General features: G+C 43.1%; 1 long non-coding RNA gene across 1 annotated transcript; it reads left to right on the forward strand.

Moving 5' to 3' along the window:
- The first annotated feature begins 230 nt into the window (after window positions 1–230).
- Window positions 231–20988, forward strand: LOC127686021 (uncharacterized). Its single transcript, XR_007977975.1, has 3 exons — window positions 231–296; window positions 5316–5488; window positions 20561–20988. It is a non-coding gene; the product is annotated as an uncharacterized LOC127686021 (long non-coding RNA).
- The last annotated feature ends 4385 nt before the right edge of the window (window positions 20989–25373 follow it).

The raw sequence follows: 25373 nt of genomic DNA on the forward strand, positions 1-25373 counted from the left end.
CTAGGCAGTTCAGCAGATACAGATGTAAGAGGCTCTTCTCCCCAGAGCTCAGGCACACTCCTTGTGGGGAATAGTTTCTGCTAAGTCTTCCCACAAGTTTCTCTTCCAATACAAACATGTCCATATATGTGCAATCCTGCACTGGCCTACTCTGTCACTTGGAAATGTCTTAGAGGGTATCCCTTATCAGCCCCTACAGCAGGGCATTTTTTTTCCTAAGCCAGTATGCAGTGACCTCTCTCATCCTTTGCATTTTTTGGCCATCCCCTGGAACTGCTTTCTTTAGAGGAGTCTGGGTAAAGTGTTTATTTTCCTTTGGGATTTGGGTAATTTTCTTGTGGAAATGTGATGCGTGTTTGTAAAGGCAACTGCCTGTGAGATGTGCCTGCATGCTCCCTAATGTGAATTCTTCTTTTTTCTCAGTTTGTCATTTATCTTTTGACTTCATTTATGGTATGTTTTTATTTCCAGAGCATTCTAATTTTTATCTAATTAAGTGCATTGTCCATGTGCCTTTTGGCTTCAGATTTGTATTTTGCATAGAAAAGAATTTTCTTTCTCAGACATGCACACATACAAACACACACACACACATACATACAAACATACACACACACAGAAAGAGGGGGAAGACAGAGAGAGAGAGAGAGAGAGAGAGACAGATAAAGAGAGAGAGAGACTAAAAAGAAGAAAAGGAAGAATAAAGGTCCTTGTTCTCCTTTTATATGTCTATAATATATTTTTTTTAGAAATTTACTTTGAATGATAGGAGTAGATTATTGATGTAACTTAATTTTATTCTTGATGATTATTCAGTTGCCTAATTAAATAACTCATGATCCCGGCTCTATTGGTTTTAAATACTGTTTTTATTATAAACTCAATTCTTGTTGCATCTTAGGTCTTTTGTTTGGGTCTTCTTTTATCGCTCTGTCTAACTTTTAAACAACACCGTGCCAAATTGGTTAGGCTTCTTTAAGTGAATAACTATTTTCCCATGTATACTTACAGTCTCTTCATCTAATGTCTAATATCTTTTAACCTTATTTTTCCTTTATAGTTCTACCATTTAAAAATTCCATATATAAAAATTAACTTAACTACAGATGTTCAACTTTCAGTGGCAGTTATATCTTCCCCAAATGTAGCAAATAGCTCAAGGTGTGAGGTACCCAACCTCACAGCTTGGCAATGGAGTGATTCGATCCCAGCAGACTGGGACCAGGACAAGAGAGGATTGGTTGTATGGACCATGACTAATCCAGGGAAAGAGACATGTTCAAACACCTATGGGTGATGTTTTCTCCTGAGTGTGAATCACTTTCCCACCCCTGCAAAGTAAAAAATGTCCAGTGATCCACCCTAGTTCAGGACCTGTGCATTTGAATCCAAACGAGGTTTCTATAGGTAGTCATAAATACATGCATTGTTTGTGATGATATTCAAATGCCACAGGGCTGAATTTTCAAGCTCAGATCAACAGAGATCCATATAGTCATGGTCTCATTCCTTTATCTCTATGGTGTTTTAAGATTTCTGTCATAAAGAACACATACTCTTTCCCTGTTGTTATTTTGACTTTTAAAAACTTTTCTTAAAACTTGCTGTCATTGGTAAAAGAATTTTCTATTGTATTTTCTACTCGGTTTCAGTTGTTATGGACCAGAGAATTAGTTGTTGTGGATTTTAAAGACTTATTTTTTATTTTCAATCATGTATTTGTGTGTGTGAGTGTGTACACATGAGTGCAGGTACCTGAGGACTTCAGAAAAGGATTAACTGTTAAGCCATGTCTCCAGACCATTTATTTTTTATTTTTATATATGTGAGTACACTGTTGCTGTCATTGTCTTCAGACACACCAGAAGAGGCCATCAAATCCCATTACAGATGGTTGTGAGCCACAATGTGTTTGCTGGGATTTGAACTCAGGACCTCTGGAGGAGCAGTCAGTGCTCTTAACCACTGAGCCGTCTCTCCAGCCCCATCTCCAGACCTTTATGGATCAAAGTCAATGGGATTTTTGCAAGGTGGCTTTGTAATCAAGGACCTTGTTGTATAGCCCATGATGTCTTATATGCTTTCAATCTATTCAGACCACTGACACTTGCTCTGCTTTTATATCTCTAAGCTCCACATTTACAGGTTAAACATGTAAGTCTTAGAAATGGTATATAACAGTGGTTCTCAATGGCCCTTTAATACCCTTGCTGTTAGGCTTATAGTTCCTGTGGTGACTTAAATAAAAATGGTCCCATAGGTCTATAGGGCATGGCACAATTAGGAGATGTGACCATGTTAGAGACGGTATGGCTTTGGAGGAGAAAGTGTGTTTCAGTTCACTTCCTGCTGCCTGCCAATCTGGATGTAGCACTCTCAGCTCCTTCTCCAGTATCACGTCTGTCAGCATGCTGCCATGCTTCCCAGCATGATGATAATGGACGAGACCTCTGAAACTCTAAGCCAGCCCCAAATATTTTCCTTTATAAGAGCTGCTGTGGTCATAGTGTCTTGTCACAGCAATGAAACCCTAGCTAAGACAGTTCCTCATGTTGTGGTGAGCCCAATCATAAAATTATTTTCATTTCTACTTTATAACCATAACTTTTCTACGCTTATGAATTGTACTGTAAATATTTTTACAGGCAGAGGTTTACCAAAGGGTTATGACCTACAGGTTGAGAACCACTGGTATATGACATAGTATTCATTTGTCTCCTTGCTCCTGGTTTTTATGAGAATATCCTAGTCTTGCTGTTAGGCTTGTATTTTTTCCAATAGTATTTTTATCATATTGGGGAAGCAAATATACTTCTTCCAAGTCAACAATGGCTTGTTTGATTGTTTGCTTCTTGGCTTGTTTGTTTTTGAGATGGGGTCTTACCATGGTGCCGGGCTGGCCTCAAACACTTGGTGATTTCCTGCCTCAGTTTCCCATCATGCTGGGATATATATACTGATCACTGTACCCAACTAAATTCTCAAATCAGAAATTAGTTCAGTTTTATGAAATACCTTGCTAAACTCTATGGAAACCACAGTGCCTCTCATTCCTTTGGCTTAGTAGTAGCTGCCGTTATCAGAGTGTCCCAAGCCATGTTCCCCTCAGTCAGCTACCATGAGTAGGACAGTTAATGACTTACACCCACCCCCTATAGGACATTCACCTCACTCAAAGAGGCCTTGGGGGTCAGGGACAAAACAAATCACAAAGTCACATGTTTGAGACAGACCCTCATCTAGACACTGCCAAAAAACGTCACAAATCTCATGCTTTTAATCTGAATAATGACAGAGAGGTAATCCTTCCAGCTTAAAGTTATGGAAAAATCCTGGTACTAAGTAAAGACAACAGAGCTGGTTTGAGGGAGAAGTCTTGGCTTCTCTATACTCCCCATTGAATGGGGCTCATGGGGATGAGAGCTATTCAATAGACCCATGTCAATTAGCTTATTGTGTAAACAACATGGAGATCACGAAATTATTAGTTATTGTTATAGTCTTCCCTTGATTTCTGAGTTTGAAAATGTCCACAATAAAAATTTCCAATTGAAAAGGAAAGTAGCTGACAAAGTTATGCCCTAAATGTCTAGATTCTTAGGACTAATTCCTTTAAGATTCCACGAAAAATTATGTAACCATGAAAAGTAGCAGCAAAATCAAATTTGCTATAAGGAACAAACCTTATGCATCTAAGTGGGCTGGGACTCCTTTATAATGTGATACAAGGGGCTGGTGAGATGGCTCAGTGGTTAAGAGCACTGACTGTTCTTCTGAAGGTCCTGAGTTCAAATCCTAGCAACCATATGGTGGCTCACAACTATCCACAATGAGATCTGATGCTCTCTACTGGAGTGTCTGAAGACAGCTACAGTGTACTCACATATAATAAATAAATAAATCTTAAAAAAAATGATACAAGGAGGAATGGAATAATGGCCTTCGTGTGGAATGAAGCAATGATCATAAAACATTCTCTCACCTCCGACTGACTGGGGGCTCTTCTTTCACCACTGTGACATTTACTGCAGCCCCTGGAATAACAGCACATCTCTGTAAAATCTTACTTCAGGATGGAAGGAGTTTCTGTTGAAGCAATGAAGTGTTTTGGAAAAGCTGTTTGGCAATATGAATATTGATTCTTATGCTTGGTGCCTTGTCAGCTCCCGATGGGCAGCAACTGTTATAGACAGGAATGAGCTGCTGTGAGGTAAAGTCATGGTGCTTGGATTGAGCAGGAAAAGAACAAGAAGAAGCTCTATATGGGTTTGCTCAACAGCTACGGAGGGAAGGGGCTGGCCTTGCTGGGCAATGATTGACATTAGTAATGGCCTTGGGATAGTTTGACTGACACTTTGCTCTTCTGGTTTTCTGACCCAGCTGCTATTTTTCCCTCTGATGTTCACCACGCCTGCTGATGTCCTCCACCATGTGACTAGACCCCCAGCATGCTCACATCTAGCATTGTTTCTCTCTCCCTGGGAAACTAGTGAAGGCCACACAGCAGGGTAGGCAAGGTCTTACAATGAGAACCAGAGCTTCAACTCAGAAGAGCAGTAAGAGCAGCAATGACTAATTTGATTATTAACTTATCATGTTTTCAAGCATTCATAACAAGCACAGGAGGGTGTCCCAGGGGTTAGGTCAATCCTATTCAAAGATGAGGTATTGACGTATGTAGAAACTATCCTGGGTCAAGGTCATGGTTTGGTGTGATTTGAATTCCATACAGTTGACTCTGCTCCAATGCTTGATGCGTGACTCTTGAAGCAGGTCTAGCCACATCCGACAGACATTCAGAGGCTGAGGACAAAACCAAAGTGTTCTGCATATTGCTGGGTTCCAAACAAGCATCATGGCAAGGCTGGATCTCATGCCCAAGTTTTTTCACAGTAAAATATGAAAGACAACTGACTGGAGCTTCTTGGAGGAAAGCTTGCTATCCAAATACCAGCATCATGAGGCTCAGTAAGGACCTAGCTGTTTACTAAGTACAAATCCTGAGGCAGGGAGAGAAGAGCAGCCCAGGGGCTGTTCACATCCCTCCCACACCAAGCCAGACACTCAGAAGACATTATACTGGAGATCTAAATCCCCATTCCTAAAGCTCAAACTCTCTACAATTAAAAATCCATAAAGTCTAAAATCTCCAAAACCACAATTCTAAAACATTAAAATACCACATATTGACATTCCAAAGTCTGCAATCCATCAAACTTCAAGTCCTATGGAGGGGAATCCTGAAAACCATACGAGGACAGCAAAATCTCCCATTCAGAAATGCATCACTCTCTATACTCACACTTCCTTTCCAGCTGCTGAAATGCCAAGAGCATCTAAAAGACTAAAACTACCTGCCTGGAGAAGCCAGGGAAGCCTCTGACTGGTTGGAAATGGTCCTGTGCTTGGTAGGGCAGGATGCTGCTAAAACACACTTCCGGAGTCCTTCACCAAGACTGTGCCCAAGACTTCACCAAGAATGTAGCAGGTATGAGGATGAATGAGAGGGAAAGAAATGATGGAGTTCCATGTGACACAGAAGACAGGGACATTAGATAGTGGGTGCAGAGCCTGTCAAAAACCAACAGCATTTCCACTTTGCCCAGGGTATTGCTTTCCCAGCTGTCTCACTTTTCTTCTGTTTTCCATGGAAAATGAAACTTTGGGAATTTTACATTTGGAGATTACAACATTTTGGATTTGTAATCAACTGGGATTGTGACTTACCAAATGTTAGATTTTAGGGGATTTTGATCATTTCATATCAATGCTTACAACTATGCTATTCAGGACTATATACTTCTGGAGTATGACTCACACCAAAGTAGCCCATCATCCTATAATATTTCCATGATACAGGTATCACAGACTCAACAGAACCCAGCAGCTCATATTATTATAAAATTAAATAAGACTATTAAGAATTCATAAATGCGAAAATTTAGTTTTTTCATACTTAGGAGTTTATATAGTTGTTTTATAATAATGACATTATTATTGTTATTATTGTTATTATCATTATTGTGTAATAATGACTGATAACTTTTCTGCCAACTGTGGGCAACATGTACAGCCTAGCATGCCAATGAACACAAGGCCCTAGGACCCTAGTGGGGCACAAAGGGGTTCCTATGACACTGTAAGAGATATGGTTCAGCCAGTTCAGGGATGCCTGACAATGGGAAGACATACATGCAAGAAGACAAATATAGTCAGAAAACAAGGCCCCCGAGGATGCTCGATAGTGGGGGAGCATCTTGAGTTCAGCTAGCAGGCCACAGGTTAAGCCCTAATATGGAATCCAGGGTTTTCTTCTGCAAGACCAAGATAGGATTCAGGAAATGTGTCAGATCACTCCTTTTATTAGATTCAAGGTCCAGGAAATAGTGTCAGCCTTACTGGGCAGCTGTTGATTTCATTACACAAAGGATTCTCCCGGCTAGTCAGCGGGAACAAGCTCCTCCTTGTTGGGCACTCAAGGTCTGTGAGTCACTGCTAGTTGCCTAGGTGACATAGTGCTTTGTCTCAAGCTGGTGCGTAGAGTTGGGCATTAGCCATCTTACAACTATGTTCTTGCCTTCTACATTTTTTTCTTGCTGTCAAATCCTACATGCCAAAAACCCACTTTCAGAATAGCAGTTAGAATGGGGCTCAGTGCTGCTAAGGGGAAGACTGTTAATTTAAAAGCTTTAATAGATCATTTTATATATATATATATATATATCAGTTGTAGAACATTTGTCTAATGTGTACATGTACAAGTGCTCTGTGTCCTAGCTTCAACACTTCAGAAAAGAGAAAAACAATGAATAAGAGAATCATTTTTGTACATGCCTTTAATCCCAGCACTTGGGAGGCAAAGGCATGTAGATTTCTGAGTTCAAGACCAGCCTGGTCTACAGAGTGAATTCCAGGACAGTCAGGGCTATATAGAGAAACCCTATCTCGAAAAACCAAAAAAAAAAAAAAAAAAAAAAAAAAAAGAAAGAAAGAAAGAAAGAAAGAAAGAAAGAAAGAAAGAATATTTTTGCTTCTGCCTCAGCCTTGGCTTATATATTTTATATAGTTAAGAGATGAAGAGACAGTTCCATGGCTCTTGTAGAGGGCCTAGGTTCAGTTCCCAGCACTCACATGGCAGCTCACAAATATCTGTAATCCCAGTTGAGGGGAATTGACGCCCTCTTATGCCCTCTTATAACCTCTGAGGGCACTGAGCATGCAGGTAGAACAGAAATGCTATGCAGGCAAAACACTAATATATATAAAACCTTCTCTAAAAAACTAATTATATGCTGAAGGTTTTAACTAATGTCATAAGAATAAAAATGTCAGGAAGAGAATACGTTTTTTAGACTACTGCACTGAGATCTATTAACCCTTACATACAGCCTCTGTTTTTGGCCAGAACAAGTTCGTTGATCCTGCCAGGACTTCAGTGTTAGTTACCCTAATTTAGTGATATCTGTATCACTTCAAAACCTTTTAGGGTTACAAAGCACAAAACACTACTGGGGGACTTAGCTTCATGGTGATAATAGTCCAGTGGTATGGAGAGACCTTCATCTCCCTGAAGCTACAGATAAACAATCTGTAGACAGCCAAGTTCAGGCTGGATGTTGAGGGCCACGACTTGCAGTGAGTGCTTAGAGTTCATAACTAGAAGAGTGTTTTCAAATCCATGGAAATCCCCCTATTTCTCCCAGATGTCAAGGAATGTGGGCTTCCTGCCCTCCAGATGCTCAGAGAAGTATCCAGGAATTAATACAAACCCACATCCACACAGACTTCCTGCTGCTGGGTAGCTCCTGTGCATTGTGGGTGATTTAAACTGTTGGTTTCTCAATTTAGTTGAAAGAAAAGTGCCTAAAGCGTTTTTTTTTGGATAACTCTTTAAGGCATTTAATCTGTGACCTTTTGGGGGTGGGGATGGGGACAAGTGAGATGGACAGAGGACTTCTGCTATAATAAAAATATTCCCCAGTATTCCCTGAAACCCAAGATAGCACCTACTCTGTTTCCTGCTTGCTCCACATTCCTGAGCCAGACTCAGGGGGGTGGGGGTGGGGGGTGGGGAGATGGGGGAGTTGGGGTGTCAGTGGTGGGGAGAGACTGTTTGGAGACTCCAGAGCAGGCCCTGGTTGGTCTTTTCTGTTAAAAGTCATAATAGAGTTGAGCCTTGTTTACCTGCGTTTCAGGTGTGACTATAATGCCTCTGACATTCATTAGTCCTCAACAGTCAACATCAAGAATGCCATGCTACTCTGAGACATCCAGGAGATAGTGAAAGCTAAAGTTATATAACAGAAAGCACAAGCTGGCAGATACATTATTTTCAGAACATTTTGGGGTAGGACAGTGTGCTGGAGATTTAACCCAGGGCCTTGCCCACACAAAGCATGTTCTCTACCTGTGCACTGCACCACAGCCCCTGCTGTGTTACTTTCAAACTGAAAAGTGAGACAGAATTTTTAATATTTAATTTCTACTGAGGCTACATATGAAAGAAAGTTTTAGATAGTGTAACATCATCAGATGTCCTCTAATGCAGAGATTCAAGTTAATAAAAACGACATGTTAAAGTCCACCATGGAGAGTCACATCAGATCTTTGTGAATAGTGTCTCTGTTCCTGAAGCCACACTCTGTTCCCAAGCGCTGAGTCTTTCTTTCATAAGAGCAAAGAAATCAGATCATGAAAGGTTAAATGACTTGACCTGGTTAATGGAATTGTCCAGTCAACTGCAGAAGTCAAACTAGAATATTACATTTACATGTATGCACATGAACTGTGTGTGTGTGTGTATTTGTGTGTGTGTGTGTGTCTGTCTGTCTGTCTGTCTGTCTTACAACACTGCTTTTCTCCAGATAATTACTCTAGAGGAAATTCATTCTAAAAGAATTATCTTAATTATAAAACCAGTGTTTAACATTAATATTGTGGAACTATGGAAACAAATAAGTATATTTGAGTATTATAGGATCCAACAATAATAATACATATAGTTAACTGTCATACAACCACAGAATGATAAAATGTGCTTAATTGTGGTATCAGAAGGTTTATGCACATCCTGGGGAATGTTTATCTTTCAGTGTCCAAGCAGAGGAACCCCATTGTTAGGGTCTCTGTAGTCACCTTAGCCCTGTCAACACTGGGAGGAAAGCGCTAACCTGCTAGCTGAGGAAGGGGAAGGAAGTAGGGTATATGGACAACTATTTGATCCTAGACAAGCTTCTGTTCTTCCCAGCTTTCCATAATTATAGATGTGCATATATAATTCACTCTTTCAGACTGAAGAGAAACCAGGTCCCCATGTAAAGCTAAGTTCCCGCAATAGCGTTTTTTGCTTTGTAACCCTAAAAGTTTTTGATGGGATAAAGGTATCGCTAAATCAGGGTAGCAAACTGAAGTACTGGTAGAATTAACTAACTTGTTCTGGGTCAAAACCAGATGCTTTAGGTGAGGCTGTGTTAATAGATCTCAATGTAGTAGTCTAAAAACTTATACTCTTCTTGTCATTTTTATTCTGATAACATTAGTGAATTGTTAAGACCTTCAAAAAATATATATATAATCACTTTTAAAAAGGTTTTATGTGTATTATTTTGCTTGCATATCTGTAGGTACTCTACTTGCATGTCTGGTGCCCTCAGAGGTTATAAGAGGACATTAGATACCCTGAAACTGGAGGTGAATCTAATTTGCAATAGATTATGCCAGCCACCTTGTCACCTGGAATACTTTCAGAACCATGCCTGTCCCAAAACCCTATAGTGTCCCTCTGGTGCGTCAAGGAACACCACGGGATAAAAGGAGGGCGCCTCTTTCTTGTTTTATTTTTTTAATTTTATTTTCTAAATTCTTTGTTTACATTACAAATGCTTTCCTCTTTCCTGGTTCCCCCCTCCCCATATGTCCCATAAGCCCTCTTCTCTCCATCCATTCTCCAATCACCTCCCTCCCTTTTCTCTGTCCTAGTACTCTCCTACAATGCTGGATCAGACCTTTCCAGGATCAGGACCCTCTTCTTACTTCTTCATGGGAGTCATTTGATATGCTAATTGTGTTTTGGGTATTCAGAGCTTCTGGGCTAATTAATATCCACTTATCAGTGATTGCATTCCATGTGTATTCTTTTGTGATTGGGTTATCTCACTTAGGATGATAACCCAACCATTTGTTGGTTCCAGTTCCAACCATTTGCCTAAAAATGTCATGAATTCATTGTTTTTAATTGCAGAGTAGTATCCCATTGTGTAAATATACCACATTTTCTGTATCCATTCCTCCATTGAGGGACATCTGAGTTCTTTCCAGCTTCTGGCTATTATAAATAAGGCTGCTGTGAACATAGTGGAAGGCCTCTTTCTTATAAAGGAGAAGCTTTGCTCTACAAGTCTCAGGTGTTTTCCCAAACAGAAAGTTCTATTAATCGGCTTTCTTTGGAATGTTCTCTCTGATATGCCTGCCACGAGAGACTATGGCCATGAGTAGCTTCTGGGGTTCTCAAGCAGGCATCACTTGCATACCTCGGGAGTAAATGGAGCTGCCTGATGTCTCTAACATTGAATATCTTTTCTCTTGCTTTCCTAAGGCACTATGACATTTCACAAGCCTCTGGTTTTCTGCTGAGTACCATCAAGTCTCTGAAATAGACTCACTTAGAGGCAAGCTGTTGTGCACCCTGAGCCTTCAGTGGGCTCTGGGGTTTCTCCCTTGCATTCTCCCTTAGCATGAGATTAGTTCAGATTCTGTGGCCACCTGGTATGTATGAATCTGCTCCTGGGGTCTGGGGCCAGGCTACCTGGTAAGCCGTTTTGTCAAACTGCAGTTCATACTATCCCTGTTCATAACCCGGCAGGTAGTAGCTTTAGATATTTATGATCAATCACAGCATGTTCCTGTGATGTGCTCAGCTAGATAAAGAAGGCAGCTGAAGTTCTCCACTCCATGTAAGCTAGCAGCACTGCCCACTGCAATATGTCCTCCTACTGAGGACCCTGGTGAAGGAAGGAGATGTGAAGCCATCTTTGAAATGCCAGGGAAATTGTTTGAAACAAGCTTGACCCATTGGCTCTGAAATGTCACTCTAGGAAAACTCATCTGCTGTGCTTTGTAGAAAACACATGTGGCTGTGAATGCCAGCAGCTGGGACTACTCCAGACACACCACCCTTATTAACTGTCATCTTTTCCTAAGGCACTAATGTTCTGTTAGGTGAGACTCTTGATGAGGTTCCAGGTGAAAAGGGAGACAGATGCAAGGAGATGTTGTGATTCACTGTAGCCATAGACTTGGCAGGGGAGTCTATGTCTGGTCACCATGGTGAGGGGCAAGACCCGTGCTATTCTGAGGGAGTGGGAGATGGGATGGCTTTGAAGGGGGAGCTGGGCCTTTCCATACTAGGGTGGAGGAAATATAAATAGAAAGTATAAATACAGGCGGGTCCTTTATAGAGGAGGGCTTGTTATTGTCTGAACAGGAAATATTCCCTATCAGTTCTTACATTTGGGGCTTAAAACCCAACTGGTAGTGCTATTCTGGGATGCACTGGAGACATTAGGAAGCATATCATCTCACTAGGGCAAATTATCTTTCATCATTCATAAACTGTAAACTTGTAAAACAAAAGACTGTTTCAGGATAAGTTTCTTCAGGATTTGTTACCAGTAATGCTTAATTTGCATCCTTATTTTATACACCTATGTACTAGGGTTGTGTAAAAAGTTCTCAGGCAAGGGTGACCAGGGGTAAAAAAATAAGAAGCACAATCCTGAGGTACAGAGGAAGGGACATAGAGTTTGGATTGTGACAGGGGTGATGAGGTGAAGGAGGAGCACAAGGGACCAGAAACACTGCTTGCTAGGAAGTTCTAGAAAGTATTTTAGCCATAGCCTTGCTCTGTTTGCAGACCAAAATGCTACTGAGAACTTCTTGTGCTTTGTCCATACTAGGCCCTTCGGGGCTCCACCTTCTCCTTTTCAAAAACTACATCTACTTACAGTCCTAGATTTTTCTTTATGTGCAAGCACTCAGTAGCTCCATCATCTCTGACTCAGTCCAAATGGCCGGTTTTACTGTCCTCATCTTGAAGTCCACCTAGGTCCATAAAAGCCTGACAACCTGTTACCAGTCACTGAGTGGGTAATGCCCACAGACAGCTTTTAGTCTTGTCCTTCTCTGTGCTGCTCTGCTTGGGGAAGAGGACAGAAAGAGGAATGCCCAGGGGACCAGTGGGGCACTGAAACTCTTTCCAGTGACCCTCAGCTAGAAAGGTGCAACAGAGTGGCTGACTGTCACTCAGATGCCGCTCGCAACTTCACTGCTTGGATGGCCATGGTGCTTTCTTAGCGATCACTGGATTTTAACTTTAAACCAACACACGTGGGAAAAATAAGCATGCTTCAGAATCCTCAGTTCACAGAATAGAGCATCAGCAACAGGGAAGGAAGCAGATGCCCCAACTAGTGGGTTAGCTGGCAATGAAGGTGAGAAGGGAGGTAGCCAGTCCTTTCCTTCCTAACCCTGGCCTCTTCCAGTCCCTCATACCATTCCGGTGTGTGGACATCTCTCACTCTGGTGAAGTCTTATCCTGGAACTGGCCACCTGACTCCTTGCCTTTCTAGAGTAAACCATCTTCTACATGCTTGTGTAGCTGGAGAATCTGCCCCAATGTCAAGGAAGGCTCCTTTGAGACAGTTTACACAAACATACAATACACACAGGCTCAATTTGAGGCATTCTTGTCCCATTATGGGTGGATGAGATAATGGTTTCGAGGAAGCCAAAGTCAATTAGCTTAACTGCAAATATGTACTTTATCAACCCCACCCACCCACAACTCATTTGTTCTCTGCCAGACTCTGTCTCCTATCTCCACGGTGTGGACTGGAACTCCAGACTTCTTTTAAACTTCAGAAATATGACTGTTGGCTTTAGTTAGCCCAACAAGAATCCAAAATAGGAATGGCAAGACACAAGACATGGGGACAAGGAAACATAAGACTTTGTGGAAGATACAGACTAAACTGCCTCTTTCTTCCAGTTCTGTCTTCATGTCACTGCTGAAACCATTACCACAAGACGACATGTGAATGGGAAAATGACTAAAATGGCTTTAATACAGACCTCAGAGTACTGTAGCTTTTATTATTCTCTTATGTGACAGTGTCATGCAGTGGGCCAGTACAGTGGGCAACATTGTGCTGATGTTACCAAGTTTTTGATACCAAAGATCCAGAGTCCTGTTCCTCAATAGTTCTGATTCCTATATATCTCTCTGTGGGTAACAAATACTGCCTGGGCAATATCTCCTGGCTGCTGCCCCAGGCAGGACCCCTGTACCAAGGGGAAACATAGCCTGCTAAAAAGGAGATGCCCACTCCCATTGTGTTTCTTCTTTAGGATTCCAAGCCCCTCTGGGTGATAGCATAGCAAGCAGACAGCAGTGTTCAGCGACAAGATAATCAAGAAGCATCTACAAAAATAATTATATATTCTATTTTAAGATAACACTTGAGTCTAGAAATGTAGTTTGGTGGTAAGTGATTTACCTTATCCTCAACTGTCGGAAGAAGAGGAAGAGGAAGGGAAGGAAGAGCAGGGAGAAGAAAGAAGAGGAAGAAACCATAATTATACCAAAATTGATAGAGGAAAATGTCTCTTCACAGATCTCAGGAAATAGAGGTGACCTTGGATATGACAATTTTGACACAGATTAGGCACCCATCAGCCACATGCAAATGAAAACAGACCTCATTTGCTTCTTATGGAAGGGCCACAGAAATATTATCAGAGGCTGAAGGAAAGACCATCCAGAGACTACTCCACTGGGGATCCATCCCATATACAGTTACCAAACCCAGACACTATTGTGGATGCCAACAAGTGCTTGCTGACAGGAGCCTGATATAGCTGTCTCCTGAGAGGCTCTGCCAGTGCATGACAAATACAACTCTTTCAGCTAACCATTGAACTGAGTACATGGTCCCCAGTGGAGGAGGTAGAGAAACACCCAAGGAACTGAAGGGGTTTGCAGCCCCAAAGGAGGAACAATAATATGAACCAACCAGTGCCCTCAGAACTCCCAGGGACTAAACCACCAACCAAAGAGTATGCATGGAGGGACCCATGGCTCCAGCTGCATATGTAGCAGAGGATGACCTTGTTAGACATCAAAAGGAGGGGAGGTCCTTGGTCCTGAGAAGGCTAGATGCCCCAGTATAGGGGAATGCCAGGACAGGGAAGCGGGAGTGGTAGAGGTGAGCAGAGGGAGGAGGGATGGGTTAGGAGGGTTTGGGGAGGAAACCAGGAAAGGGGACAACATTTGAAATGTAAATAAAGAATATATCTAATTTAAAAAAAAAGAAGAAAACAGACCTCATTTTCTTCTCGTGGAAGGGCCACAGAAATATTATTACTTTAAAAAATGTAAATGTGTTTTCCTCAGATGGAAGCCTCCCTCCCCTCACCACCCATTTACCTTGCCATGGCACCGCCCCTGCCATCCCTTCCTTCTCGCATATTCCCTAATAAATTCCATCTGTAGGTTTCTCTCAGGTTCTACCTGTGGTGTGACATATATCTCACTGCTCTTGGGATGAGCCTGCATGAACTCTGTCCCAGAACCAAGTCCGAGACAAACATATCAAAATATGATTGGTATGGACTAAACGAGTGGATACTTGCTGTAGTTAAGAGGTGACCCATCCTCTCAGAAAGGTTCACATGTTGAAGGAATGGTCCCCACATGGTGCTGCTATTGAGAGGTGACTGAATTGTGAGGTCACTCTTCTCATCAGTGGATTCATACATTGAATAGGTCAAGTTGAATGTGCTATTAGAAGGTCAGGCGTAGTTGAAGGACATAGCAGCGCACTGTAGAGGACAAGCTTTTAAAGGCTGTTTTTTTTAATCCCCAGGTACTCCCTCATCCTCTCCTTTTTTTCCCTCCGTGGATCGTCTTCTTCCCCTCTCTCTTGCTCTTCCCGTCACATGTGCATACGATCTCCCTCCTTTTTCACTTCCATGAAGTAAGTAGCCTTCTTCTTCCTTGCCCTCCCACTGTGATATTTCTGTCTTGCCACTAATAGCAATGGAGTCAAGGGACACTGTGAAACTGTGAGCTAAACGTTATTTAACTTGTTTCTCTTGGATAATGTGTCCTGGTAAAAGAAAAGTTGTGAGCCAGCACAACACTCAATTATCAGTCCTGAGGACAGACAAGTTCCTAATTTGATGAGAGACTAGGGTGAGCAGGGAATTGCAGGAAGAAGCATGCTCTTCCACACACTGAAACCAAAGCCAACAAAGCTAAATAACAAGAGAAGGATGCAAAGATCTCCCTGGTCAATGAAACCAAAGCGCTTCTGATCTGTAGCTTCAACTTCAGAAGGGGCCATCTTCCTTTATTCACTAGCCTTGCCTCTGTCTCAAGCCTCTGCCATTTATAGTAAAAACTTGAAGCCCATAGTCAACATTTAGTTTCCTAGAAGGAACTCAGTTCTCTTCCCACCCTCAAGCTCCCACTCTACTGTAGACCAACCAATGAGTTTCTTTGAGGAGCTTCATGGAAACCCCATAGCCTGGCACCCTAGAAAGCCCATGGATGACCCCCAGATAATCAGATAATCATAGACAGGCTTCCCACACTATTGAGCTCTACAAAGTCTCTCGTCAATGTAACCCTACAACATAAAGCAGCAGGACAGGATTTTTTAAAGCTCAGAGAGGTCTCAGCACTCATGTTCAGCCCTGGGTGAGCCTCTCAACAGCCAGGCACAACCTTGCTCAGGACACTCATCCTAAACCTTGAAGGAAGAATCTGTGACTCCCCTCATCTTCCATATTCTGCTGACACTGGACCCTCCTCCCAGCACAAGCTTGTGGCAATGGAAGAGTGGGGTGGTGAAAATGGGAACTCTAAAAGTAAACAGCCTTTCTTTGATCCTCATGTGGTTCTCCAGTGCTCCAAACTCCTGTTATGACATCATGATCACATGGCCCTGCTATGCCTTTGGAATCCATGCTCCAACCAAGAGCACTTCACACAAGGAAGCTCGGGGGAAGGTGGAGACTGGGTGGGTGGGTCTCCTTAGTCTCTGCAAATGATGCTGTGTTTCTGCAGGGTCACACTGTGAGGATAAGTAGGCTGATATTAACATCACACTATGACTCTGAGAAGAGAAGCTTTGTGTTTCTAAAGAGAACACCGGCCTGGAGAGATGGCTCAGCAGTTAAGAGAACAGAAGAAGAAAGACCAAAGTGTGGGTGCTTCTGTCCCACACTTAGAAAGGGTGCTTAGAAAGAGGAACAAAATACTCACAGGAGCAAATATGGAGACAAAGTGCAGAGCAGAGACTGAAGGAAAGGCCATCCAGAGACTGTCCCACCTGGGGATTCATCTCAGATACAGTCAGCAAACTCCAACACTATTGTGGATACTAAGAAAGGTTTGCTGACAGAAGCCTGATATAGCTGTCTCCTGAGAGGCCCTGCTAGAGCCTTACAAATACAGAGTTGGATGCTCGCAGCCAACCATTGCACTGAGTGTGGGGTCCCCAATGGAGGAGTTAGAGAAAAGACTGAAGGAGCTGAAGAGGTTTGCAACCCCATAGGAAAAACAACAATATCAACCAACCAGCCCCCAACAACCCCCCCAGCTCCCAGGGGAATTGAGGGCAGGGAGGTGGGATTGGGGGGAGGCTCAGAGGAACACCCTCACAGAAACAGAGGGAAGGGTGATAGAAGAGGGGGTTTCTAGGAAAGGAGGAAAGCAGGTAAGGAAATTAAAATACTTGAAATTAAAATAAATAAAATAAAATAAAATGAGAGACAGAGAACAGGCTTGCTAACAAAGTGGCTAAGGTCAAAAACTCAGGAGACAGCAGGTGTTGGCGAGGATGTGGAGAAAGAGGAACACTCCTCCACTGCTGGTGGGATTGCAAGATGGTGCAACCACTTTGGAAATCAGTCTGGCGGTTCCTCAGAAAACTGGGCATGTCACTTCCTGAGGACCCTGTTATACCACTCCTGGGCATATATCCAGAGGATTCTTCAGCATGCAATAAGGACACATGCTCCACTATGTTCATAGCAGCCCTATTTGTAGTAGCCAGAAGCTGGAAAGAACCTAGGTGTCCTTCAACGGAGGAATGGATACAAAAAATGTGGTATATTTACACAATGGAGTACTATTCAGCCATTAGAAACAATGAATTCATGAAATTCTTAGGCAAATGGATGGAGCTGGAGAACATCATACTAAGTGAGGTAACCCAGTCTCAAAAGATCAATCATGGTAAGCACTTTCAATATTTGGGATCAAGAGAAACAATGACATGTAGGAAAACAGGAATCACATACAGCAGGTGTGTCTGGACCAGTGCTTCACAATTCTTTTGAGCAGGATATTGAGAAGACTCAGGCCTAACTTTAAGGGCTCTTCCAGTGTTCCAAAGAGTAATGAGAGACAGTGTTTCCCCAACTTTCTCTTTGTTTGTGGTGCTGTCCCTCTCACCCCAACTCCTAAACTCCCACAAGGGATCTTCCCCTATTACCTCTTAGATGGACAGCTCAGACATCCTCAGATATCATGGTTCTCTCCTAGTACACATATGATGTCACGTTAAAGAAATGGCAGTAAAGAGCGTGTCTGTGGGGTTGCCTACGAGAAGAAGAGCCACTAAAGCTTAGCTGTGGCTGTGGTCATGGTATGGACAGGCCGTTCCTAAGGAGTGTGATAAAAAATGAGTCACAAGTTCTCTAGCTTCTAGGTCAAGACACAAAATCTTCTTTCTGACAAAGAAGGGTGCACTTGATCCTAGAGCCAACACCGTCTTCCCTTCCTGGGCACATTTGTTTCCAGCAGCTTCCATAAGGAAGCCAGGAGGGAAAGAAGATGCCGCCATTGTGGCTTTCTGTTCTCTGCTGTGGGAGACATGACGGCAGCAAGTTTAATGCTCTCTCTTCCGGAACCATCACTATGACTGAACTGAGGCTGGAACCAGACTGAGCTGGCAGGACTCCTACTCCAGATACTTCTGAAGAGAACACTGGTTGAGCTGGCTGATTCTTCCTGCTAGGCTGGTCCCTTCCTCCTCTGCAGGAGGTCAGCCCCACCCTACTTCCTGTGCTCTCTTCTCCTTCCATCTACTTCAATGGCATAAGTCCCTCAGATGTTTCAGTGACACAGAACCTTGGCTGGGTTCTGACAACAGACATGTATTGACTTACATTTGAGGGTGGAAGTCTGAGATCCAGCTGTGAGCAGAGCTGGCTGTTTCTAAGAATTGAGAGAGAAGTGTCTGTACCAGTCTGTTGCAATGGCTTCCCTAGGTCTGCCCAGTTCTCTCCCTAGGACCTTGTATGTGTGCAAATCTCCTCTTCTGTATGATCACTAATTGCAGTTAACTAGTGCCTGATGAATGGACCATTTGTGAAGCACTAGGTTTCTATTGTGGTACAACTAGCACATGTTAGAGACTTGAGCAGGTAGGATCTTGTAGAGGTCTTAGACTTCTGGGGCCATGCTCTTGGAGGGGTTGTGGTCTCCCCCCATTTATGCCTTTGCTTCCCCACTGTGATATTCTATCACATTCTTCTTCCATGCTATGCTGTACTGCTGCAAGCCCAACCCAGCAGGACCCAGTCAGTCATGGCTGAAAGTTCTGTACCAGTGAGCTAAAACAAGCCCTTTCTCTTAATAACTTGATTTATCTCAGGTATTTGTTACAGTAATGAAAAACTGACAAACACAGGGCCCATTCTAATAACCTCATTTAAATTTCCTTACCTCCTTAGAGGATCTAGCTCCAATTATGGTGTCAATTTTAGGCACTAGGTGTCAGTAACAAACATGGACTTTACAGGGCTGCCATTTTAATTCGTCACTTTCTTCATTTTTGTTACCAAATGCCTAGCAAGAAACAAGGCTCTGTTTGGGCTCAAGGTTCTGTTTAAGAGTATAAAGGCCACCATGGCAAAGAAGTCATGGGAGCAAGAATGTGAAGCAACTGCTCATGTCATATCAGTCATCAAGGAGTGGGAAGTGGGCACTCAACTGCTTTTCTTCCTCTTTTTATTCAGTCTGAACCTCAGCCCATGTGATGGCGCTACTCAGAGCAGGTCTTCATCCTTCATTTAAATCTCTCTAGAAACTCACTCAGAGACACACCCAGGCACACATCCCCTAGAAAATTCCAAACCCAATCAAATTGATAATAAAGATTAGCCATCGTTTTGGCCATGATGCTGTCTGATTCTATGAGGAAACTGAGTCTCAGAGAAGCTGACCTGACACAGACCCAGTGGGCTTTACCCCTAGCTTCTTAAATGTAGAGATGTTTCCAACATGTGCAGATCACTGAGCCCCGTAAGCCTTTGGGTAAGTGTCAGGGCAACAGAGAGTTAATCTATATGCAAGGACAACCCTTGATTCTGTCTTCTCAGGAGAGCAGAGTTAGGCTATAGATGTGTGTCAAGTAGAGGATAGGAAGACCATGCAAGATCGAGAGTAGAATAAAAGACCCCTCAAAATACAATGCCCTGATGTGTCAGGTCACCTTCTAAGGCCTCAGAATCTCATCTTTAAATAAGGCATGATCAACCTTGGAACACCTTTACAAAATAAACATAAGAAACTTGGTCTGAGCTAGTCACTTACGCGAAAGGAGAGGACAGGACATGATTGGAGAGGCATTGTCCCTGGTGTCTCCAGAGTCCCCTGCCTACAGAGTCCTGCCAGGTAATGGATAGACACTGTGTATGGGCACAGAAGTACCTTACACACCAACTATTGTACTGGATCCACAAAACCTTGTATATCCACTTAATGCCAAACGCTGCTTCAAGCAACAGGGTCCCTGAGGAATGAGACTGGCATGGCTCCACTTTCTTGTCTTCACCTCTCTTCCAACATGAGGGGTAAAATCACTCATATTAGGAAGAGGGTAAGATTAGAAGCAGGAAGGGAGCTGGTCAGCCACACCCATCCCCAGAAGAGCTGCTGAGAGACGGGAGGAGGGAGCAGAGTGGGCAGATAAATAAACCAGGAGATTGTGGGCAGTGGACCCCTCGGCACAATAACATTTCTTCCTTCCTGTTCCTGGAACAATGAGTCTCGCCATGGCAAGGAGAGGCAGAGTCAGAGAAAGTCCATTGATCAAAGTGAGTTTATGCAAACTGTCGCCATAGGAGAGAGACTGGCTCACCCAGTGCCAAGGATCAAGTCAGTCATCCTCAGATCCTGAGCTTGATTCTGTTGCTGTCTGTCTCCTTCTTGGCCAGGGTTACTGCAGTACCAGGCTGGCCCTGCTCTCCTGCCTTTGTGATCTCCACTAGCTCGCTCAGTATCTGCTTCCTTGATGGCAAAGTTTAGGAAGATTGGTCAATATTCCTTGTGTCTTCCAGAGCCTTGTATGGCAACAGCAGAGGTTTGTTCCAGCTACCCCTCAGCACCAGCTCCATGTAGAAATGTGGGCTCACTTTCATTCAGAAAGAACCTCACTCAGTTGACTTGACCAACCTGACCTTGACATTGTCCATTCTCCCTTCCACTAAGGTGTTCCTGCCCTTCCATTCAGCCTGGCAAGAAATCTTGGTGCCCATTCTCAGATGGATCCCATCTCCACCACCTGTCAGAAGGCAGCTGCAGACACCTAAGATACGTCTATGTAATTTTTCCAGCAGCATACTTTTGACCCTTTCAAAGTTTGTAAATGATTAAGGACACACCCTACAAGAAACACCCTTTCCTTCCCTCAAACTTAGCATTATTTGGGTGGCACTTCCTGTCCACATCCATGTCCCTCTGCTCCTCCGACGTTTGGGGTTCTTTTCTCTGTTCCTGGCTAAGTTTTTCTCAGAGTTGATCAATATTTTGATTTTTAAATCATCTACACTGAGGCTGCCTTTTCCTATAAATGCATAGCAGGAAATGGTTAAATGTTAGTGCAGTACTGAAATTTTCTGAAAATCTGTCTGAATCATGAAAAAAATTATTGGACTTTGATTAAAATGCAAGTCAACAGCTCAAATAGCATTTTTTACTTCTTCATATTTTTTTCTGGAATCTATTTTAATCATACTCATTTCCCTTTCCTAACTCTCCCAAGATCCTTCCTATCCCTCTTATCTACCCAACTTCATGGTTTTCTGTCTCTCCCTGTCTCTGTATCTCTCTGTCTCTCCCTTCCTCCCTCTCTCTTACTCCCAAAACAAAACCCAACAGAGAAATAACAAAACAAAACTTCTCTCTCTCTCTCTCTCTCTCTCTCTCTCTCTCTCTCTCTCTCTCTCTCACACACACACACACACACACACACACACACACACACATACACACACACACACACACACACAACCCAAGGAGTTTGTTTTCTATTTTCCATCTACTCCTGGACATGGAGCTGGCCCTGAGTTTGATAGACACACCCAGTGACACTCCTTTGAAGAGTGTCTGACCCAGCAGGTGTGAGTTGCAAGCAGCCTCTTGAATAGTGTGAGGCTTTTTGTCTACTTCCCGTGCTCAATGCTGGGGGACTTTGTCTGGTCAAGCAGCAATTTTTAAAATAAACTATCTAACAATAGTAAAATGAAAAGATACATGGATTTGACATATGCTGAGGAACCATGGCAGTAAAATATTAAGTCCACTTTTCTGTAATTAAGCCATTGTGTTTCTATAAGAGCAGAAACTCGTATAAACAGTAAAAAAACAAATCATAATCTACAGCAGCCTTGAATCTGAACAAGGCATTTCTTGCAATGCTCAGTCCCACTGTTGGGGTGACAGGTCTGATGAGGCTGCAGTAAAGACCTGTGACGTTCAGTGGGTAAGTGCTGCCAGAGACACCTTGATCCATTGTCCATCTTTTCTTGGTTTACTATTGGCCATTTTGTGTTCAGAAGCCTTTTACTCTTGACAAGGTTTTCATGACCACCACATTCACTCACACTATCCCTTGGAGTCAAAGTTTAGAAAGATTGCTTAATGCTCCTTAGGCCTTCTAGAGCCTTCTGTGGTAACAGCCGAGGTTTGTTCCAGCAGTCCCTCTGCACCAGATCCATATAGGAGCACATGCACACAAAAAGGTCAAAGTCCCACAGTTTAAGAAAGTGAGTGCCAGGCTAGAGAGTTCAGTGATTTTTTTTTTATCATTTGTTACTCTTGCAGATGACCTGGGTTCAGCTCTCAGCACCCACCCAGTGGCATTCTAGATCCGGGGATCTGACTTCCTCTTCTGAGCTCTCTGGGTTCCTGGGTGCTATGGCAAATGCACAGACATTGTTTGCCAAGCCATCTGTCTGGCCCATACCAACAGAAGATAGCATTTAAGCAGCAACTGTGACATACCTAGTGCCCAGATCAGTCCCTGCTGGACAGATGCTCAGTCAGTGATGTCAATAAAATAGAAGCACATCATTACAAAATGACAGTCATGGACATCCTACCCTGTTCTGGAATGTTCCTGCCAAATGACTCAGGAGACCTGCTATCTATCTTCATTGCCTCAGGACATCCCATTAACACCTCAAGAACATGGTACTCTAAACCTGGTATGTGAATTCCTGGGAAGACCCATTCTGAGGTCTTCCACCTTAGTGTCTGCTGGTGGCACACACAAGGCTGGTCTGCTTGGTGACTCTTGATCTGGGCATGCATCTACGGATCCCATCCTTGGGGCTATAGGATGGATTAGAAGGGCAGGGTGCTAAGCCTCAAGGACAAGCTAGAAGTTATTCTGAGGTCACTGGAGATAACTCTGAGGCATATCTACAGTAGTCCAGAAACCTAAGAATGTCTTCACCAGCTTCCTTCTCCTCCCAGCCTTCCTTCTTCCTGCTCCTTCTGAGTATTTCCTGCTCCCTCTGAGTACTTCCTGCTACCTTTGCACTTAAGTCCTTGATTTGAGATCTGCTTCGAAGGCATCCTGCATTATCTGTAAACCAAGCCAAAGTAGAATCCCTGAAGGCACTCAGAGCAACCCTTATGAGATCACTGCAGGATTTCTCTTTCCCCTGGTCTCTGAACATTCCACCCCTGACTCTCCTGAGAGCTGAGCATGGTTTTGCTAACTTTGTCTTCCTAGGGAGTATCCTTGCTATGTTGTTGAAGGTCATGACACAAAGATCTAAAAGAATTTTCCTTTCCCCCAACATGAACCACAGAAGTAGGGAACCTTAGTCAACAAAGAATGCCCATGGGTTGCTGGTTTGTTCACTGTCTACACTACATGGTTAGTCTGGGAATGGCTCAAGGTTGGCAAGGTTGATTAAAGCTGTGAACATAAGGCCCAAGTTCCTGGCAGAGCTGCCTTACCTATTTCCTATACTCCATTCTCTTCTCAGTGCCCCTCAAAACTCTGCCAAGTTTATCTCTGCTTTAACAACACCATTGCCATGACCCTGTCTCTGGTCACTCTACTTCTCAGAAAAAGTAACCATGACTGCAACCTCCCAAGGCATCTTAATTAAGGATTCTATTGCTGCAATGAAAACCATGATGAAAAGGCAAGTTGGGAAGAATGATGTTTATTTGGCTTACACTTCCATATTGCTGTTCATTACTAAAGGAAGCCAAGACAGGAACTCAAACAGGGCAAGGTCCTGGAAGCAGGAGCTGAGGCAGAAGACATGAGGGAGCTGATTACTGGCTTGCTTCACTTGACTTTCTCAGACTGCTTTCTTATAGAACTCAGGACTTTCAGTCCAGGATGGAACTGCCCACAATTAATCACTAATTGAGAAAAAAATGCCTTATAGATGGATATCTTGAAGGCTTTTTCTTGCCTGAGGCTCTTTTCTCTCTGATGATTCTAGTTGACACACAAAACCAGTCAGCACACATGCTTCCTCCTCTGCAGTTATAGATACTTGCTCTGGGAGCTTCTTTGCCAGTCCCCCAGCACTCTCCGCTACCCCTTCTCCATTTCTCATGAAGTTCTTCAACTCATAGAATGAAAGGATTCATCCAAGGAGTCAACAAAACAAAACAAGAAACACATACCCTTAATCCAGAAAGCAAGATTTTTCATTCAGGTGCGGCATCCCACCTATGGAAAAGTAGTTAGTGAGACTTATTTCCAGCCAACAAGTAGCTTCCTGAGGATTGAATCAACAGGCCTATCTGCAGATAAATGTCATCCCATCATCTCTATATATCTGTAACCAGCAGGTTGAATGTCACACAAACCTAGCTCTGGTGTGGGCTACTGGGTATTCTTTCACTGGATAATAGATCCTAGAGAGGTAAAAGCACACTTCTTTCTGTGTGGCTCCACCACAAATTCAAATGAAGCCATTTGCTTCTTGGTCTCTAGGCTCAGGCCCTTGAAGTACCATCAGCTAGGACCCAGTAAAACCACTGTCATTGGAAAAGCCTGGCTGTCTGAAAGGGAAAAACCTGGCTGTCTGAAAGTCCTGTCGCTGGGACTCAGAGCCAAGTGCACCATGGGAACCAAGGGCTCTGGATCATTAACCATTTCCTTGAGTGATTCATCTGACTGTGTGAATCTCTGGAAACTCACATCCCTAAGTTAGGCCCTTTCAGATGAAAACAATTTAAATTCACTCCATTCTGTCAAGTCTGAGGGTCAGATGAGCACTGGCAGATAGCAGGGGGGGGGGGGTTGTTCACATTTTTGCATGCTTTGGGCTGGGGTGGCTGAGACCATTCCCACCCATCCATCTTTTGCCTCTGCTTATCACACCATCCTCTCACAAATATGCCATAGCCTCAGAGCTTTGAATTCTAGCCCAGGGCTGAAGGTTGGAGTGATCACTTCCTATGGTGGAAGAATCCAGTAGCCTGCCAGAGAACAAGGGCACCAGGAGGAGCAACGTTGAGTCAGTAACATGACCCACTGTTTGTTCTCCTGGAATGGTGGCTAACCAGAGCACCTTAGCTCACACTACATCCTCATTGTCCTACTGAAAAGTTACATTTTCCTCTGCGTCCCCACCCCCTAGCTTACACTGGGGTTTTGTCATTCTTAGCAACTTATATGCAAGACCTAGACAGAGACAGTGACTTAATCAAGGTCCTCAGCCAAAAATTGATGAAGCCCCCACTTCAGGGACAAAAGTCCATCTCTCTTTGATTTTATAAGCATGACTATATGGGATATGTCCCAGTAACTTTCTTAGTATCAGTGTGGTTCTCAGGTCAGAGACCCACAGCTGCCTCTATTCTGGAACTCACTGTGATGATAAATCACTGATAATGATCTTGACACAATTAACCACAGTGGTAGAGCCATCTTTTATATATTTCAAAGATTTGGATATCTTATCTAAAATCATTTTCATTTTCATTTTATTCTAAATTATTGTCTGTGTTGATAAAATTACAGAAACCTGCATCATCCAAAGAT

Source organism: Apodemus sylvaticus, chromosome 5 (genome assembly GCF_947179515.1).
Source record: "Apodemus sylvaticus chromosome 5, mApoSyl1.1, whole genome shotgun sequence".
NCBI classification, from domain to species: Eukaryota; Metazoa; Chordata; class Mammalia; order Rodentia; family Muridae; genus Apodemus; species Apodemus sylvaticus.